Genomic DNA, 6,067 nt, shown 5'->3' with positions numbered 1-6,067 from the left:
TCATTCGCTCACGCTCACGCACACACACACACACACACACACTCACGCACTGTAAATGTAAATATTATTCAAAAAAAAAGAAAAAAAGATTCGTTGTGGGGGGGCTGGAACGGGGGCCGATGACGAGGTGCGGCGCTGCCGTTTCTTCGGTTACATCTATTTTGTGTATTGTTTTGCTTTGTTGCTGTTTTATTTATTTTTTTTTTTTTGGTTTTGTTTGGCTGTATTTTGATTTTCATTTCATTTTGATTTCGATTTTGTGCCGCGCCGTGCCTTTTAGCCAGTTGTTTGTTAGTCGTGTGTCAACCGGGAAGCCGCCAAGTACCAGCCAGCCAGCTAGTCGGTCGATCGTTCCACGTCGTTCCTCATTCGTTGCGAGTTTCGTGGTTTTTTGTTTTGTTTTGTTTTTTCATTTCTTCAGTTACCGTTTCGATACAATTTTTGTGTATAATTTTTTTTCGATTCAACTGGAAGCGCGCAAACATTTTCACACTATTTGGCATTTAATTAAAAACGCGAACGTGACGTGGTAATGCATAATACTACTGCCAGCAGAGGGCTGGAGTATGAGGTGGAGAAAGGGGCGGGGGGGGGGGGGGGGGTAGGGAGGGTTAATTAGTGATTCTCGTCCCACTGACAATTGCATGCCAAGCTCTCTGCAATCGGCCAGACGACGTGTCTTTTGCAATTGGCAACTGAACTGTGTTGGAACGTCTGTCAGTTGGAGCGCGTCTCGACTGCAAATTTGCTGCATGAATCGCAAGCATTTAACATACAGGCATACCTAGATACATACACACACACTCGTATATACATACATATATGTACTACATACATATATAGCTGTAGTTACATTTTTATAATGCAGCTACTAAGGTCGCGCAGCCATTACACATGCCTGTCTGTTCCACAAACAACAAACAAATCAGGCAAACAAACACACACACACACACACATAATCGTACAAATATTTATATACAAAGATATTACATGTATATAAGTATATTTAGTGTGTATGTACGTGGCTATATAAGCGACGGTACACGCTAGATAGGCGCAGGAACAGCCACGGGCATTGATAAAGCCACCAGCAAAGTGCACAAAGTGTAAAACATTAACATGGCACAGTGGTGCGAAAGTGGCCAAGAATGCGTTAAATGGCAGCTGGTGGGAGGCTACTACTTCCCCAGCCAAGTACTTGCATTTTATTTATTTGTTCATATTATATGAAAACGGCAAGATAAAGTTCCCCAACTAAGCGGATCTTCTCAACTATTGCTCCGATTTCGACCGGAACCTCAGAATATAGAATACATACATATAGTGCATACAAATTTAAATTAGAATAGCATATCATAAAATCACAATTTTTGGTACAAAAACCAAGCGTTTTACCATAACAGGTATACGATTTATTGTTCCTATTTCGCAAAAACTTCAAGCTGTAGTAACAAATTATATGATAATAAATACCATATTGATTACATTACCATAAAAAAAAAATAAGTTAAAACGAATCTAACAAGTTAGTTTCTATGACAGCTATAAGATATAGTGCACCCATTTCGATGAAACTTAAGATTTTCGTTAAAGGCTGCGAAAAATTGATAGACCTTCAATTTTATAATGAAAAGTTTATGAAAAGAAAGATTTTTGTAAAGTTGTTTCGTATGTTTTCTATACAGTGTATTGATACAATGTGAAATTATCCAAAACTGAAAGCTACCAAATCTAGTTACGATATTATAATAAAGAACACAGCTGTAAGTTCCAACCTTCCTTCCCATAATATAGCTGATATTAATTAATGTGGCTTTATATGTTTCGAAATAAAATTGGTCAGAATATGGATAACACAAGTCAACATATTCAGTTTTGCGTTCCTAGTTGTTATGAAGCGAAAGCTGCAGTCAAACAAAGGGAAAGACGTATATTTATTTGCCTTTTTTTTTTTTATAAATATCCAGGGTTTTCAAAGCTAGATATGTGTTGCACATTTTTGCTTCAATTATAAAATATAATAATGATTAGGTGCCCTTTTAATGAAATTAAATTCAAATTTTTCCAAGAGTTTTATTAAAATATGTTTATCTCCAAAAACAGTAACAAGGCTTGGAGGCTTTAAGCAATAGCGTCAGCGATTCAAAAGTTTTTAATATTCACATAAATTTGTAATATTCTATATAAACTCGTATATACCATATATTATATAAATACTAGACATCGAAATTGTTAGCTGCACTTAATTCATGCTGTTCTGCAAGTGTTTCCAATATTAAAACGATTTGCAAAATCAAATATCGATTTCGCAAAAATTGCTTGAATTCGGAAACGCGAAAAGGCGCTATTTTCTCTTATTTTTATAGCTTGAAATTGGCAAAAACAAATGCAAATTGTTAATCAGAGAAGTCTGTCCTAAAATTTAAAGCATTTTTGGTTCCAACTTTTGCGTTTTCTTTTTCTCTAATACCCAATAGTTGTGTTAAAGTTTTTCGAAGTGAAATTCAGTGAAAATGACTCACAACTTGTGATATCTGAGCATTCAAAGTAGGTGTGAGTGGGAAATAATCAGTGCTCGGTAGACTATAATCCATTTATCTAGCTTAGCGATAATGTTTGTGGCTGTTGCTGATTATCTTTTTTCTTCTTCGTTTTGTCATCTACACTTTGTTTTTTATTGAAGAACTGACGGTATGCGCACCACGGTGCATAGAAGAGCTTGATGGTGGTGAGTGGGAGTGGGAGAGGGTGGTGGGGGGGGGGGTGTGGGGTGGGAAATGCGATTACGCGAGCAACAACAACAATTGAGCGCAATGACGGCGACGCTTATGCGGTTGGTAGCATTCGACGCTTTAGTTGGCCGCCTGTCGGCCGCAAAACCAAGTCAAGAAGTGGCGGAGAAGTCTATTGATTTTCCACCAAAAACTACAACAAAAAGGAAAAGCAATACCAAAGAAAATCCCCACCAAAAAAACATACAAAAAATATATCTAAAGCCAGAAAGAAGAGAGAAAGAGTCCAAAAAGAAACGAAGAAGAGAGCTTATCAGCAGCCGGCAGATAAGAACACGTCGTTGTCGATGACGGCGTTCCGACGACGCGACGCTCTCAAGAAGGTGTTGGCAAGGTGTTATTACCTTTGTTGTTGTTGTTGCTGTCGTTGGTATTATTGTTATTGCTGTTGTCAGTGGTAGTGAGAATCACAATCACAATCGCAATCGCAAACACAATCGGGGGCTAAATATTTTTCAGTTGGCAGTGTCAAGTCGAATCTGGTAAGCCGAGCCGGCGGGGCCCCCCAAATGAAAGCGAAGCCGTCTTCGTCTTCAGCTGCGTCGACCGAACTGGGCCAAAAGCGAACGTAATAATCCAAACAAAAGAGGCCAACAACAACAATAACAACAACAACAGCCCATGTAATTGAAGTGTAAAAGTGCAATTTGTTGTTTTTCCTTTTCTGTGGCGTTGTGAAGTGTGTGGTGAAGTGGCAGTGAAGTGGTGGTGCGGCGGTTATGTGAAGGAATACACTCTCCTCCAATAATAATGGCTGGCGATGCGGAGCACAAGAAGGGATATCGCACCATATTTCGCAGCATATCGCAGGTCTTCTATTCAAATGCCAAAAGTCAAAATAGTAGCAGTACTTCGGTGCAGCAACAACAACAACAACAACAGCAGCAGCAGCAACCCATGCACAACAACAATAACTACAACATCATAAAACAACAACAGCAACAAAAAGTGCGTCTCGATGTGAAAAATGCAGAGCTCTGCCCGCCCTGCAACGAAGCCAACTCCAAGCTGAAGGCCATCTCCATGCTGGATCTGAGCATGATGGTCAATAATCGCCAGTCCCAGACACTCTCCTCCCTGCTCGCCAGCACCAGCACCAGCAACAGCAGCACTAACAGTCGCAGCGGCAGTGGCAGTGGCAGCGGCGGCGGCACATCGCCAACAGCAACGGTGAGTCAATGAGTGCATCCATTCCTCCATATTAGTGAGTCATCAGCACAAGAACAATCTTGCAAATTTGCCGCGTGCTAAACATGCAACTTTTTATCATGCTAACGTCTCTTATCAAAACTATGCATTACCTAGCACATACATACAAAGTACAGTGGTAACTCGCTGGTGTGGACAATGCGCTTATTCGAACACTCTCTTCATGCTCAGTCGAGAATCAAAAATCTTGCTTTTCAAATCTATGTTTGCTTTAATAACACAAACATATCTCTGCCTATATATTTGTCTTTTATACTTTTGTATAAGTCTAAAATATGAATAATACGAATGCACCCATTCCTCCATATTAGTGAGTCATCAGCACAAGAACAATCTTGCAAATTTGCCGCGTGCTAAACATGCAACTTTTTATCATGCTAACGTCTCTTATCAAAACTATGCATTACCTAGCACATACATACAAAGTACAGTGGTAACTCGATAGTGTAGACAATGTGTTTATTCGAACACTCTCGTCATGCTCAGCCAAGAAGCAAAAATCTTGCTTTTCAAATCTATGTTTGCTTTAAAAACAGACACATATCTATATCTATGTACATATGTATATACTTGTCGCTTGTACTTTTTTATATGTCTAAAATATGAGTAATACGAATGCACCCATTCCTTCATATTAGTGAGTCATCAGCACAAGAACAATCTTGCAAATTTGCCGCGTGCTAAACATGCAACTTTTTATCATGCTAACGTCTCTTATCAAAACTATGCATTACCTAGCACATACATACAAAGTACAGTGGTAACTCGCTGGTGTGGACAATGCGCTTATTCGAACACTCTCTTCATGCTCAGTCGAGAATCAAAAATCTTGCTTTTCAAATCTATGTTTGCTTTAATAACACAAACATATCTCTGCCTATATATTTGTCTTTTATACTTTTGTATAAGTCTAAAATATGAGTAATACGAATGCACCCATTCCTCCATATAAGTGAGTCATCAGCACAAGAACAATTTTGCAAATTTGCCGAGAATCAAAAATCTTGCTTGCCAAATATAGTTTTACTTTAAAAACGCAAATACACATATTTTTTTAAAATATAAGTTTAGCATAAAATATGAGTAATACGAATGCACCCATTTATCCATCTAACTCTTGCAAATCTTGAAAGACACAGCCACTCGTAGCTACTAATTGTCAGTACATATGCAATCGTATATTCTTATTCTCATTAACAAATGCAACATACGTTCTTCTTAAGAAGCTACTTGACATACATAAGTATATGTCATTGGAACTCTAGAGATTATTTCAAACCTTCTTATAATCGTTCTTGTTCTTCAGTTATTTCACCATAAATACTTAGGCAAATGCTTAAACTATTTATTGTAATTAGCGCAATGGAATTTAATCAAGCGCGGCCTTTTTATTAACACCTTATCTTGGAGCATGGGTTTATAATTATCAGTTGTTGTTGTTGTTTTTTATAAGCCCATCTATTTGAGTTCAATGTTCTTTCGATGGATATACTTGTACATATGTTTTTTTAATCGAATGATGGGAAGTCATTGAATTGATCATAAAACGTTTGTATGTACTAAAGTAGTCTTCTGAAGGGAAGTAGGAAATATTTTTCACATAGAACCTTCTAAGAACTGTTTGCTAGCGGATAAATATTGGTCCCAACATGTCAAGTTTTTTCAGAATTTATTTTAAAATTTTATAACAGCTGGTGTAAAACAGTTTTGAAATTATTATAATATTATTATTATTATAATTTTAAATCTTTATTCTTTATTTAAGATCTGTCCCAAGGAGAACAAGGTTTTCAGATAATGAGAATAAAATGCTTGCTTAATACTAAGTTTTTCATTAAAATCGTAGCCAAAATACTGCTTACTAAGAAAATTAAAAAATAATAATTATATTTTTACCAAAGAAGTCTAAAATGGACATTCTGTGGAAAAAGAAACTTTTTGGGAGTATTGAAATTTGTTTACTTTTATGGACGTATAATTCTTACTCTTTACAATTTGAAATTTTGAAATTCTCCTTCCATTTTGGATCAATTTAAAATTTTTGAGGAGAAGCCAAAAAATTGTTT

The sequence above is a fragment of the Scaptodrosophila lebanonensis genome, unplaced genomic scaffold, assembly GCF_003285725.1.
Source record: "Scaptodrosophila lebanonensis strain 11010-0011.00,11010-0021.00 unplaced genomic scaffold, SlebRS2 tig00001418-arrow-arrow-pilon, whole genome shotgun sequence".
NCBI classification, from domain to species: domain Eukaryota; kingdom Metazoa; phylum Arthropoda; class Insecta; order Diptera; family Drosophilidae; genus Scaptodrosophila; species Scaptodrosophila lebanonensis.
Note: the sequence above shows the minus strand (reverse complement) of the source record.